The sequence below is a fragment of the Vicugna pacos genome, unplaced genomic scaffold, assembly GCF_048564905.1.
Source record: "Vicugna pacos unplaced genomic scaffold, VicPac4 scaffold_125, whole genome shotgun sequence".
NCBI classification, from domain to species: domain Eukaryota; kingdom Metazoa; phylum Chordata; class Mammalia; order Artiodactyla; family Camelidae; genus Vicugna; species Vicugna pacos.
Window position 1 is genome coordinate 426,151 of NW_027328805.1, and position 12,972 is coordinate 439,122.

At 51.4% G+C, this 12,972-nt stretch overlaps 1 long non-coding RNA gene across 2 annotated transcripts; it reads left to right on the forward strand.

Moving 5' to 3' along the window:
- The first annotated feature begins 17 nt into the window (after positions 1–17).
- Positions 18–12,068, forward strand: LOC140695038 (uncharacterized). Of its 2 annotated transcripts, XR_012070726.1 has the most exons (10): positions 18–269; positions 3,505–3,591; positions 3,926–4,085; positions 4,966–5,050; positions 5,180–5,267; positions 6,998–7,126; positions 7,470–7,602; positions 7,999–8,052; positions 10,292–10,401; positions 11,797–12,068. It is a non-coding gene; the product is annotated as an uncharacterized lncRNA (long non-coding RNA). The 2 variants fall into 2 exon arrangements; XR_012070727.1 differs by lacking the exons at positions 18–269; positions 3,505–3,591; positions 3,926–4,085; ... (1 more) ...; positions 10,292–10,401; positions 11,797–12,068 and adding an exon at positions 8,329–8,521 and having other exon boundaries at positions 5,071–5,267.
- The last annotated feature ends 904 nt before the right edge of the window (positions 12,069–12,972 follow it).

Here is a 12,972-nt window from a genome sequence, read left to right on the forward strand (position 1 = left end):
CAAAGAAACCAATGGAAAAAAGAAGCAAGTGATTGTGGCAAAGCTCCCCACCACAGAGAAGCTGCCCTGAGTGGAAGGGAGAGTGTGGGCATGCCCGTTTGTTTCCTATCTCCCAGTGCTCTTAGCTTTCTTATTGCCTACCTGCATGGTTACAACAAAATGATCTGCAAAACTGAAAATATTTACTCTCTCGCTGGCCAGCCTCTGGTCCGGTACCAGGCAAGAGATTGGAGTTCCTTTCCAGTTTGGAAACATCTTGGCAGGCCCAGGTTTGCAAAGGTCTTTAAGAGTAGTTACGGAGTTTTGCTTTTAAACTTTTTTACGGCTCTATATACTTGTGAGATGTGGTTGTGATGTATAATTCTGAGTCGGGATTTTCTCAAACTGTTTCTCACTTCTTATACCAGACATTCCTAAATTCCAAGTGGAACTGCATATTAAGGAAGCCATGGAATTTAGCAAAAGGATACAGATCTCATTTCCTTTTAAGCATCGGTGTACCTCCATCATGGCAGTATTTGTTATGTGTTATTGATAGGGGAACTAAGTAGTAAACAGATTAATAGAAAATAGGGGATTTTAGGTACACAGGTTCATCTTTTCAACATTGTTTGTAATATTTGCAGTTTAAGATGACCATTCCTGAGAAACAGGCAGCCTCTTAGAATGAAATAGCATTTCCTCTGAACCATAATTAATTTTTATTTTGTAGACAGCAGGAAGGGTAATAACACGTCACACATTTGGGGACGTCAAAGAGAAAATGTAACTTTCTGGGAGCGCACTCCCCCGCCTCCCCCTGCCCTTTTTACTGTCCCATTCTCCCTGGAAGGCTCTTTCTTATCTTCTGCTCATGGCTCCAGTAACTCTTTCTTCCTCCTTGTTCCTCAGCTGGTAAGGTTAGTTTTCTACTTTGAACAAGCAAACAAGCCAACAGAAGAGAAATTTCACAAGCAACTCCCAGCACATCCGCTCGCCTTCTGATGTCTGTGACCTCACTCTCGGTGCCCCACCGCTTATTAAAAGTGGCATCGAAAGCCAGTTCCTCCAAAAGTCCCCGAGGCCCCATCCCTCCCATCTTCTCTGGGTTGTCACTCCCAAAACCATCCTCTCTTTCACTGCCTCATCTATTTTGTTCTCCTGCTAGTTGGCACCATCAGTATATAAACGTCCATCCTCTTAAACCAACAGCACTCCTTGACCCTAATTCACCCCCACCAATTGCCACCCTGTGTCTTTGCAGCAAATCTTTAAGGAGTTGTTTAAACTCACTGTCTGCATCTTCTCTTGAGCCATCCCCTTTTACACCCATTCTGGCTTTTCGCCTGATCCCTCGCTCTATGGAAACTGCCCTGTCAAGGCCATCAGTGACCCCATGTTGCTAAATATAGTGGTCAATTTTGACTCCTCATCATGCTTGGCCCCTCGGCAGCATTTGACCCAGCTCTTCCATCCCTCCTACCCCGTGTTCCTGCTTCACTCAACCCCCAGCCCATCTCTCTGTCTGTTTCTGCTTTTGGCCTGCTGGCTGGTCCTTTGCCAATGTCTCCTGTTTTTTCCAAACATATACTGTGGGTGTTCCCCAGGGTGGGTTCCTGGGCCTCTCCTCTCTCTCTCTGCTATTCCTTTGGTGGAAGCAACCCAGCCTTGGAAATTGGCATGCCATCAATTTCTCGATTTCTCCAAAATTCCCTGATTTCCCCTTTCCATCTGAGCCTTTATCCCTGAGACTCACATCACATTCTTTTCCTTTCATTCATCTTGCTTTCACATTCATACATATGTTCTACTATGAAATTACTTTTCCAAATTTTGAATCAGTACATATATATCATGTAAAATGCTCAAATATGTATTATTTCCACTAAGATGCTAATTCTACCTTAGAACATTTCTGCACTTCTGTATTTATGTGAATAAAGCGAATAGTATTTCTACAAGCCTCATAGTTAAACACTGTTAGTTTGGGGCTATTATGTAACATGAAATAATGGTACATCAACATAGTCGTTTTTCATTTATTTTTATGTAACACCGAGATGAGGTTTTTGCCCTGAAGACTGGTTTTATTGAAATTTTACCTACGTTACGGACAGTCAGTTTATGTGAAAGCCCTCATTTCTCCCCTTTTTGATATATGCTCCATTTGGCTATATATAACATATAACTTGGCATGAAACAAAATTCCCAAATCATTCACATAATACAATTAATATGTTTAATTATATTTTTTAAATGTTAAAAAGAAAAAGAAAACAGATTCCTCTACCTATTAGGCACTTCTGTGGCAATATGTAACACACCCCTTAACCATGACATTGAAGAACTGAGCTGATACCAGCCCCTTTCCACCTGCTCAGCCCCACCTTTTCCCATCCCCTTTCCCATCCGGAGAGGACATCCCTCCCATTGTCCAGGCCCAGATGTTGGAACCATGTCCTTTCTCTCTCTTTCTTTTACACTCACAGACAGCAAATCCAGCTTGTTAGAAAATTCTGGATATTCTGTCTTAATTAAATACCTGCTCTCTGCTCCCCGCCCTCCTAAGAGCCACCTTCAGCCTTTCCTGGATACCAATAGCCTTCTGTTTCCATCTTTGCTTTCCTACAATCTCTCATCCACACAGAGTCAGAGGGAGCCTGTAAAAACATACATTGGGGGTGGTGGGTGTTGCTCAGTGGTAGGGCGCATGCTTAGCATGCTTGAGATCCTGGGTTCAATCACCAGCACATTTCATTAAAATAAATAAATTACTTCCCCCAAAAAAACACAAACACAAAAGCATAAGTTGGACTACATCACCCCTCCCCTCAAAACTCACTAAACGGGTCACCATGTCATTAGGAGCCAAAGTTGTCACAAAGGCCTCAGGACCCGGCGTGCTCTGCCTCTCTGCCCACACTCTCCCCCTCACTCTGGGGGCCTCTGGCTCCGGCTCTTCCTTCTTCCTCCGGATCTATTCTGCTTCAAGTTCATTACTCCGTGAGATCTGCCAGGATTGCCTTATTCTCTCCTGCCTGCCTCCCACCCCACCGCCATCACCCGAGTTTGCTCATATCACTCTTTTTTAAAAATTTATCCAAACTCTTGCTACCCCAACATGCTGCCTGTTTCCTCTGCTAAAATTCTGAGCCCCCAGTGATGGGGAGTCATGTCTATTTTGTTGACTGATAAAGCCCGAGAGCCTTGGGAACGGTCTAGTTAGGAGATTCCCGTATGTAGTAGGAGCTTATAAACATTTGCTGAATGAATGTAGATGCCCTGGTCCAATCCGATGGAGCACTTCTGTGACGTGCTCAAAGAATAACTCTCCTTTCCACCTGAGAGGGGGTGACAACTTCCCTGGTGATTAAAGGCAAGAATTTTTTGCTTTATGCTGTTAACCTTAGGCGGGGAGACTGGGGGATCTTCATATATATTTTTAAATTTGGTTCACTCTGCACTTGGTCTTTGGTCTCTGTATAATTTTGAGAAACTCTTTATGAGTGATCATTCTTTGATCAGATTGAACAGGTTCCAGGGGGAAGGACCAAGCCTGTCCCATCAGCCATTCTATGTGTCTTGTCCTGGGACCCAGTGGATGCTCAGCATGTAAGTGAACCGACAGGAGTGAGTGAAGAGATGGGAGCATCTCATTATTGTGGCGGATCTCTGTCCAATGCCTTGAGATTTGGGGAAGGGTTTACGAGTGCAGAAGGGAGAGGTCAGGTCCTCTGTGCTTTTCCTGAGTGCCCTGGCCTTACCCATTCCCCCAGCCCCCTCTGGGCAGCCAAGCCAAGGAGCTGGGCCACCAGGGGTTGTGCTGATCAATAATCCACCTTCACCCCAATTCCGGGGGTAGGTACACATGGTTGTAGACACTGGAGTCAGGTCCTTGGAGGAATTCCTCACCGAACTATGTTTTGGACCTTTTATTTTTCTCTAGAACCTCCAGCTGAAGAAGATTGTTTTAGACACATGAAAGTTGAGGACACCTTCTGTCCCCTCACAACCCAGGTGGGGCTGGGAGTCTGCTGTTTCTATAGCCGGTGGGCTCGTGTTGATTTGGGCATCCCTGTGCCTGAATTCCTGCAGTACACTCGGTGGTAAGGATGGGGGGTGCCTGGCAGGGAGGGAAGCGGGTTGGGAGACTGTACAGCTGGGCTGATGTTAACCTGGGGTGAGCGGGAGCTTGCTGATGCATGGCATCTCGGGGCAGGGAACTCTCCACACTCAAGAGGGGTTCCCACTCCCGCAGGGTCCCTTTGATCAGGGTGCTGGGCTGTCAGGGGACCACAGGGGTCCCAGTGAGGATTAGGGTGCCTTCAGGCAATGGGAAGTGTGGGGTCCAGTGGCAATTGAATTAACTCTGCACCCAAACCCAGCCCCCACCTCTTTCAGCCTGTTTCCTAATCTGCAAAACTGGAATGTTATTAAACATCTCACGGGGTCATTGATGGGCTGGGACAGACTAGACGGTCAGGAGCTGGAATTCCTCTGTCCCCTGATTGTTTGCCTTCTTTCTGACTATTTGCTCTCACAAGCTCAGTCTCTCTGTCTCTCGCTCTTTCACTTCTAAGTGTCTCTCATGCTCTGGTTTCATTTGATTTCCAACCACCGCCCCTCCCCTCCGCCAAACTCCAGATGAGTGAACTTGATTTCTATGTGTCAGTTCCAAATTACCAGGAAAGATGCTCTGTCACCTCTGGATCTGCTGTCCAACCCATGAGTTGTGGCCAGAGGAGCGAGTCCTTCTGGGACCAGCAGAGGGTCTCTGCCGAGCCCCCAGCCACCACTGTGGGAGCACATAGCTCTCCGTGGAGGAAGTACTGGCTGTGACCTTGTGTCACTAAGTGTGAATTTATGTCTTCTCTTGAACCACCTTCATCCTCCTAAACAAAGATGAAAATTAAACACTCCCGGGATTTCTGTCATGGAACACTCAGGTTGGGGGCTAATGGGGCTGGAATTTCTGCTGTATTTAAGGGGCTACACTGAATCCCCAACGAGAGCCTACAAAGGGAACAGCACCGGCCCCACCCGGCACTTAGGGCGCTGAGTCTGCGTGACGGTGAGCCAGGCTTCTGACCACAGCTCAGGGGTCTGTTCTGACCAGTTAGCCTTTGAAACCAACCAGCTTTGGATTCCTCAATCCCACCCTGAGGTTTTACCTGAACCATCAGCTTCTGTATCTCTGAAGACAGATGCTGAGGACCCTTCACGTAAGCCGTTCGCACAGCCCTGTTCAGGCCTTTGTGCTGCACGGTCTGCCCGGCGAGCTGACCGAGGTTGGTATTTTACTGATGTTAGAAGTAGTCTGGTTTCCCGATGTACTGTTTCACTGAACAAGCAACAGAAGCCACTTCTCGCTGATAAAAGCAGAAAAGGGACATAATGAAAAGATACTGGGAGGGTGTGTGGAGTGGCCAGGACCGGAGCCAACCCAGGAGCTGTAGGAGGTGTTAGGGAGCCCCAGGCACCAGGCTGGGAGGGGTGCTACCGGGCCCCCTGCCACCCCAGAAGGGACCCCCCTCCACCCGACCCTCCACCTCACTCACTGCAGGTTCATGTCCCGGCAGGGCCAGGTCACACTGAAGCCACCAGCACACACCTCAGTTGGGGAGCTGGCCCCGTCTGAGCTGCGGGCGTGCCTGGTGTGGGGAGAGGCCCAGTTAGAGGAAGGCAGTTCCCCTACTGTTCCGAGTTAAGGTGCAAGTCAGTGCCCATCACTCAGGAGAGCCAGGCTGGACGGACCTCATTGTGGTGACTAGGCTGTCTGAGTTCACTTATTACTTTCTACGTTTGAAGGCCCTGGAGGGAGAAAAAGTGAAGGTTCTAGTACTTATTTTGTGTTTCCCACGTACCAGGTGTGGTAAACAAGCCACTTCAGACAAGGCCCGGAGCAACCACGTAAATAGGCCACGGAGCAAGTCGTGCAGTCAGGCCTCTGTGGTCCCGAAACCCGTGTCCCCATCGGCTCCATAGTTACCAGTGGAAACTAGGGGGATTTATGGGACTGTGTGCTCCTGTGAGGGCTGGGATATGTGTGTTTAAGTCCACATCTTCAGAAACTCGGCTAGAACCACAGCCACTGATTGCACGGTGGCAGAGGAAGGGAGGATTCCAGCCTCTGGTCCAGCTCGTGTGGAGCTCAGAAGTTCTTCCTCCTGTCCTGAAAATAACACCAAATCTGAGGGAGCTGCAAACCCACTGCTCTTCTTAGATCCCAGAAGACTGAGGGGGAAAGCTGCTTCCAACCCAGAGAGGTTGCAAAGGGAACAGCGGGCAGGCTTGGAGAGTCACAGCTCCCAAGGCAGAACCTGCTTTTGTAAGAACCCCGGGGGCAGGCAGATTTAACAGGTCCCTGAGGCCAGCAGGAGGCTCAGTGTGGGGAAATCAGAGTGTGACAACTCCAGGGGGCCAGTCAGAGGGGCCCCATGCTCTTTTTCATGTATTTTACATCCAGGACCGTGTCCTGTTCTCAGAATGAAGGTCAGAGGATAACTCCTCATGCTTCCTGCCTGGAGAGGAGAAAATAACTGTATTGAAATACACCCAGAACATTCTGTTTCATTGGGGGAAGTTGTTTTTTGTTTGTTTTTTTAATGAGAAATTATTTTACCAGAGCCTAACCAACCTGGGAGAAGGGAAATCCCTTCTGTGTCACCCAAATTGGGGTGGGGGGAAAGAGACACACTTGTGGAGGTCACAGCTCAGGGCACAGGCTCAATGAGAACTAATCACAGGACTGCAGATGCCCTGCTCTGTCCCGCTCCCCCAACACCTTACCTCCATGTCAGTAGGGCCCGTGTGTAATAACAGGAATAATACTAACAGAAGTAAATGTCTCAGGAGTGTCTAGGGAAAACCCAAAGACAGCGGGGAGATGAAAACAAGGACACACAGGCTGTTTTAGCCTCTCACACCAATAGCTGTAGCAAACTACACACAGCCCAGCCCCAGTAGATAAACAGACAACCTCACAGAAGAAATTATTTATTTTGGTTCTCTTACCCAGTGCATTCCATGGTGCATCCTCGCCTAGAATTGAGTGGAAGCAAGTCCATCTCAGAAGGGACATAACTGAAGAGGGATGGCTTCCCAGACTCTGAGGGGCAGAGAGAGCACCAGCCTGGGTTAGAGAAAGGTGAGGGGTGGGGTAGGGTGTGGGCTGCCTTCTTCCCCATATAAGGAACCTTCCTGAGGCCAGCACAGTAGGAGGGAGGGCCATGGGGTGGAAGCAGCCAGACTTCATCCTGAGAACTGTTGGGATGCCTCAAAGGGACCATTCAGGTGCCCAAACTGGGCCCTGATTGAGGGAGCCAGTCGGTCTGACTCAGAGCCCAGGACTGAGGTGGGCTCACAGCAGGCCGGTATTACTTGGCCGGATCCATTTCACTTCTCCGAAGCCCTGTGTAAAACATGAAGCGTGGGCGGCCTGGTGAGCACAGCTCTGCCCTCAAGACCGGTTTCAACTCCTCTCTTCCCAGAGAACAGCATCTCTGAACCCGTCCTGGGTGACCTCACAGAGATCACCCTAGTGGCCCAGGCTAGTGACCGGGAACATGTACCTTCCTGCAGGCAAACCCTGACGTCCACTGATGCATCATATACTGGCAAAGAGTGAGTCACTGTGCATTGGTCTAACAGCAGAGACTCTGCCAAAGGCCCAAGAGGTGGTGTGTGGGACATGCAGGGGTGCAGGAGTGTAAGCAGTGCAAAAGTGTAACTGGTGACAGGGGTGCAGGGGCTGTGGAGGGCGCAGGCATTTCAGGGGATGTGGGGGTGGAGGGATGCAGAATTGCAGAGAGTAGCAGGGGTGCAGAGGTGCAGGGAGTGTAGGGATGCAGGGAGGTGCTCAGGGACCTGGCCAGGATAAGAAGGCAAGTGCACATCCTTGCAGTCAGCCTGACCCCGGTAGGCTATTGCAATGCTTTTGGGCGGCGGCGGCGGCGGCGGCGGCGGTGGCGGTTGGGAGGCTGCCCGGGCAAGCCGATCGATTTCTTCTCTTCCCTGCAGCCTGGCCTGGGGTGGGGCTTGGCCGCCGGAGATTCGCCAAATGTTGCACTCCAGGTAAGCTTGCTCCTGGTAGGTGGGGCGGTTAGGTCAGAAGGCAGTGGCAGCGGCAGAGGGGCGGAGCGGGTCTACCCCTGGTGAACGGGTGGAATAGCTGCCTTGTCCCGGCTGCTGGGCCTGGGAGCGGCCTCTTCTTCCCCAGGTCGCCGGACACTCCTGTCCCACTCAGCTTGCTGAGTGCGGAGTGGGGGCGGGGCCGTTAAGGTGCGGGACCCACGGGGGGAGGGAGGCTGCCACGGGGGAGCCGATCAATTCGCTCCGCTCTCCCCAGAGGCGGAGCCAGGGGCGGCTTCTGCTGCCCTAGAGGCGGGACGCGGGTCTCCAGATGAACTTGCTCCTGGGAGGCGGCGGCGGAGGCGGCAGGGGCAGGGGATGTGTTCCAGGGAGTTGCTCCATTTCTTCTCTCCCCCACGGCCTGGCTTGGGGGCGACGTCTGCCGCCGGAGATTTGCCTCAGGTCCGACTCCAGGTGAGCTTGCTCCTGGGAGATGGGTGCGGTGCGGTCAGGGGGCTGGTAAGGTGGTGGCTGCAGGCATAGGGAGGCTGCCCCGGAGGAGACTGTGGATTAGCTCCATGTCTGCACCGCGTGGCCTGAAGGCGGCCTCTGCTGCTCCAGGTCCCGGGACACCCCTGTCCCACTTTGCCTGCTGGGGGCGGGAGGCAGGGTAGTCAGGGTGCAGGGGTGGCGGTGGTCGGGGGCCTGCAGCGGGGGAGCGGACCATTTGCTCCCATCTTCCCCGCGTCTTGTCCTGGGGGCGGTCGCTGTTGCCCTGTGTTATGAGACGCGTGTATCCTAGTCGGCCTGACCCCGGGAGTTGGACTTGGTACTTTGGGGGTGGTGGCAGCAGCGGCAGGTTTTCCCATGGAACTTGTCCATTTGCTCCCACTTCCCCCCATGGTTTGCCCTGGGGGCGGTCCCTGTTGTCCCAAGTTCGTCGGACGTCCATCTCCAGGTCAGCCTGCTCCCTAGAGGAGGCCACTGTGAGGTCATGGGCAAGAGTGGTGGCTGCTGCGGGGGTAGGGGCTGCCTTGGGGAGCTGGTGGATTGGCTCCCGTCTCCCCGATGGCCTGGTGTGGGAGTGGCCTCTCCTGCCCCAGGTCACCAGACGCAACTGTCCCACTCAGCCTGCTGGGGGAGGGGCGCCCTGGGCGGTGCCTTTAAGGTGCGGGGGTGGCGATGGCGGGGGTAGAAGACCTGCAGCGCGGAGCCTGTCAATTTGCTCTCCTCTTCCCCGTGACCAATCCTGGGGGCGTCCTCTGCTGCCCAAGAAGCCGGATGCCCGTCTCCAGGTCAGCTTGCTCCTGGGAGACGGGCCCGATGTGGTCGAGGGGCAGAGGCAGTTGCGACGGCCGGCTGCCCCGCCTAATGGGGCCACTTCTTCTCCTCTCCCCTGACCTGGCCTGGGGACGTCCTCTCTGGCGCAAGATTCGCCTGACACCCCACACCTGGTCTGACTGCTCCTGGAAGGTGGGCGCGGTGAGATCAGGAGGTGGAGAGGACAGGGGCTGCCCCTGGAGAGCTGGAGGATAAGCTCCAATCTCTCTGCAGGCCTGACGTGGGGGCGGCCTCTGCTGCCCCTCGTTCCCAGGTCACACTTCTTCGGGTCATATTTCCCCGGGGTTGCGGTAGGGTGCGGGGGCGTCGGGGTGTTGGCGGGGGTATGGAGCCTGCCGCTCGGGAGCTGGGGGTTTAGCTCCCATCTTTTCCGCAGATTGGCCTGAGGGCAGCCTCTGTTGCTCCAGGTCGCAAAGCAATTTCCCTGACAGCTTAGCCACCAGAGGTGGGCAGGATGGGCTGAGAGGGCTGAGGCAGCCGCCAAGGCAGCGACGGAGGGGGCTGTCCCTGGCCAGCTGGTCAATTTGTTCCCATCTCAACCTTTGCTGCCGCAGTTTCGCAGAACGCCCTTCTCCAGTTTATTCTTCTCCAGGGAGGTGGGCGCAGTGCATGCAGCCCGAGGTCTGGGCTCTCCCTTGGGAGGGGCAGAACTCTCTTGTTCTCCTTTGTCTTTATTCTTCAGCGAAGTGGTTACTGGACGCAATTCTTAATTCTGAGAAAGTGTAGCCTGTGTTATGGAAGAGCTGCTGGACAGTGAGGTTTCTGGGTGGATTTTCACATCAGCTGATGCCCCAGGCAGGCAGGAAAGCTATTACTCAGAGCTTCTTAGTCTGGGGTTGGGGATGGCCCCGCCATCCTCACCATGCTTTTTAAAAATGTGTTACTCCCCTCTTTTTCCTAGGTGACATTTTAGGTTATTGGGTCTCAGATTGCTGACACACTCATCCCTGTTCTCAGACATCTTTTAAACTTGGGTGAAGTGATAAGTAGGGGAAGATGATTTACTGAAAGGTAAGAATACTTAAATTCGCATTAAAGCTACATTCTGTCAATCTTTCTAAAATGATTTTCCTCTGATTCTAAATCCACGACTTAGTGAATGTTGTACTCCTGTGTAAATTATTGATCTTCACATCACATTTGTTGAGTGGTCAACGAGATTTGTTAATTAGATTATTCCTGAAAGGAAAAGTTCAGGCTTTTCAGAATTCCTTGTCTGATGTCACCCAGGCAGTCACAGTAGAAGACAGAGCTGATATAAAAATCCCTCAGCTGCCTGAACTGCAAAGCTTCTGGGATTACTGATCCCTGAAATGCAGGTGACTCTTGATGATAATCTGGGGGATGGTTTAAATGATCAGATTCTTCCAGTCCTATAAATGGGTTCCGTGGCCCCAGCCCCGGGAGAACTGGACATAAGGGCCATATCGTGTGTGGTGGGATGGGAAGGCAAGGTGTAAGAGCTGGAATCACTGAGATTCCACACTCGCTAAACACAGACTCCAGAGCCTAATTGTTGTCAGGTTCTGTTCTGGATTTGAGAGTGTGTTCATACATGATTCTTGCCCTTCTGGAGTCACTGCCTGGGTGGAAGTAACCTTTACATAGATCTGTGGAGGATGACATTTAAGTAGATGGGCTGTTATGGTTCTCAATGTGCCCAGGCTTGCTCTTCCAGGCACTCGTGGGACTAACGCGAGTCATGTTATTCACTCATTCACTGATTTATTACCCTTGAATTGATCACTCGTCCCACAGTAAGTGAAACAAGGTAACAGGAAGCTGAGTTTTGTCCCCTCTCCTATCACTGATTGTTTTTCAGTCGGGCGCCCTGCGTATGCATTGTGAAACGGTGGTATTTCGTGCCCAATGGGGCAGCACTGTCAGTTCTGAGAATCAGGGGAGACACATGGGTAGGACAGCACCCTGACACACATGGCACCCCCCATCCCGTGAGACAGAATTGTCGATGCTCAGGTGACCCGATGTAGACTGCGGTGCTAAACCTGAGCATGTTTAGTTATCCTGGTGGCTATGAAAATACAGACTACCAGTCGCTACCTCTGGAGACTCTGAGGGTGTGCACCCCAGGATTCTGCATTTTAAGAAGCACTTTAACGAATCCTGATGAAGAGATCTGAGTGTCCCACGGAGAAACACTGGTGTGCGAGGCACCAATATTGAGGATTCTCAGGGAACGATGTCTTTTTAGGATGGTCCATGGGCCCTCACTTTAGACTTTTGCCTTGGGTTTAATTGTATGTGTTCAGAAGTGATGTCTTTCAATTCCAGTGCATGTCAGCATGCTCTGTGCAGGGATTTACTCTCAGTAGATGGCAAAAACTATGATTCTTCAGGTCACCGAGCTACACTGTGAACGATATTTTATTTTGGTTTTCTTTGTAGCAATGCAGAGTCTCCCGAGAAGAGATTTAGACTCAACAGCTTTGTGTCAGACTTTGGAAGACCGCTGCTGCCCAAGGTGTTCTCTGGAAGTGCAATGACGAATCTAGGTCCCTCTTTCACTGCTACATCAATGAAGTGGACCACTTGGACAAGGCCAAAGCTGGTATCCCTACCATAGCCCTTTACAGTGTTATTCGGCTCCAGGAAGCCATCAGATGCAGCAGGTGGCCAGAGGAGGAGCCGAACAGACTCATGAAATGTGACATCCCCAACTTTATCAACACGGACCAGAACTCTGCCTTTGTGGAAGATGATTTCCTGATTTTGTAACTACCGATTGTTCTAGAAAATAAGCCAGTTGCCCAGAACTCACACAAAGACTTGAATTGAGAAACGTGCTTTCTCAGGTATCTTTCTGAAGATGTGAAGTCTGTCTTTGTATGGAAGGAAGTCCCCTTTCACAAAACTGAATGTGTTTGTGTCTGAGAGAGGGAAATGGAGACAGAAAGACGAAGAAGCAGAAGAGAGCCCCCTCAGAAGAGATCTAGTTAAGGTGAGTTTTTGTGCCTTTAAAAAACATTTGGGGTTTTAGGGGGAACAAAGTATTTACACTGTCTTATTCTCCTCATTGGAAACCTTGGCCCCGTCGTCAGAGTCAGCGGCCTTGAACGGGGGTTGCACGCTGCGTTTCATCTGGCACTGCCACTTCCACGCTCTGCCTTTAGCACGTTGCTTTGCCTGTCAGGGTTGCCACCCTTTTAACTGTAAGGTGAGGAGTCTGGAGTAGATGATCCACCCCAGCTCTGCTGTTTTGCAAATTTCTGATTTCGTATTCGGATGAGTCTGGGATACACCCAGAGCAGTATAAACCAGGCCCTACCTCCTGCCTATTGCTGGGGCATCCCTCAGGTCTGTGCCTTCTACTCAACCCTTTGCTGAGCCCAGCTTTTGTCAGGAGCCCAAGTGCCTACCGGGATGGCAGGGGACTTGTCTTTCGTGGTCACGGTGGCCAAGAATTCTATTGGTGTGCTGAAACAACTCTTCTGAGATCCTCCACCCACCCCTGCTCAAACCTAATGACAGCACTACGGTTCCTTTCCTAGGAGGAGAATCAATCCATGGTGCATTTTATGACAATCCTGTCCCCAGGGATGCACGGAAGTTTATCAGCTGAGT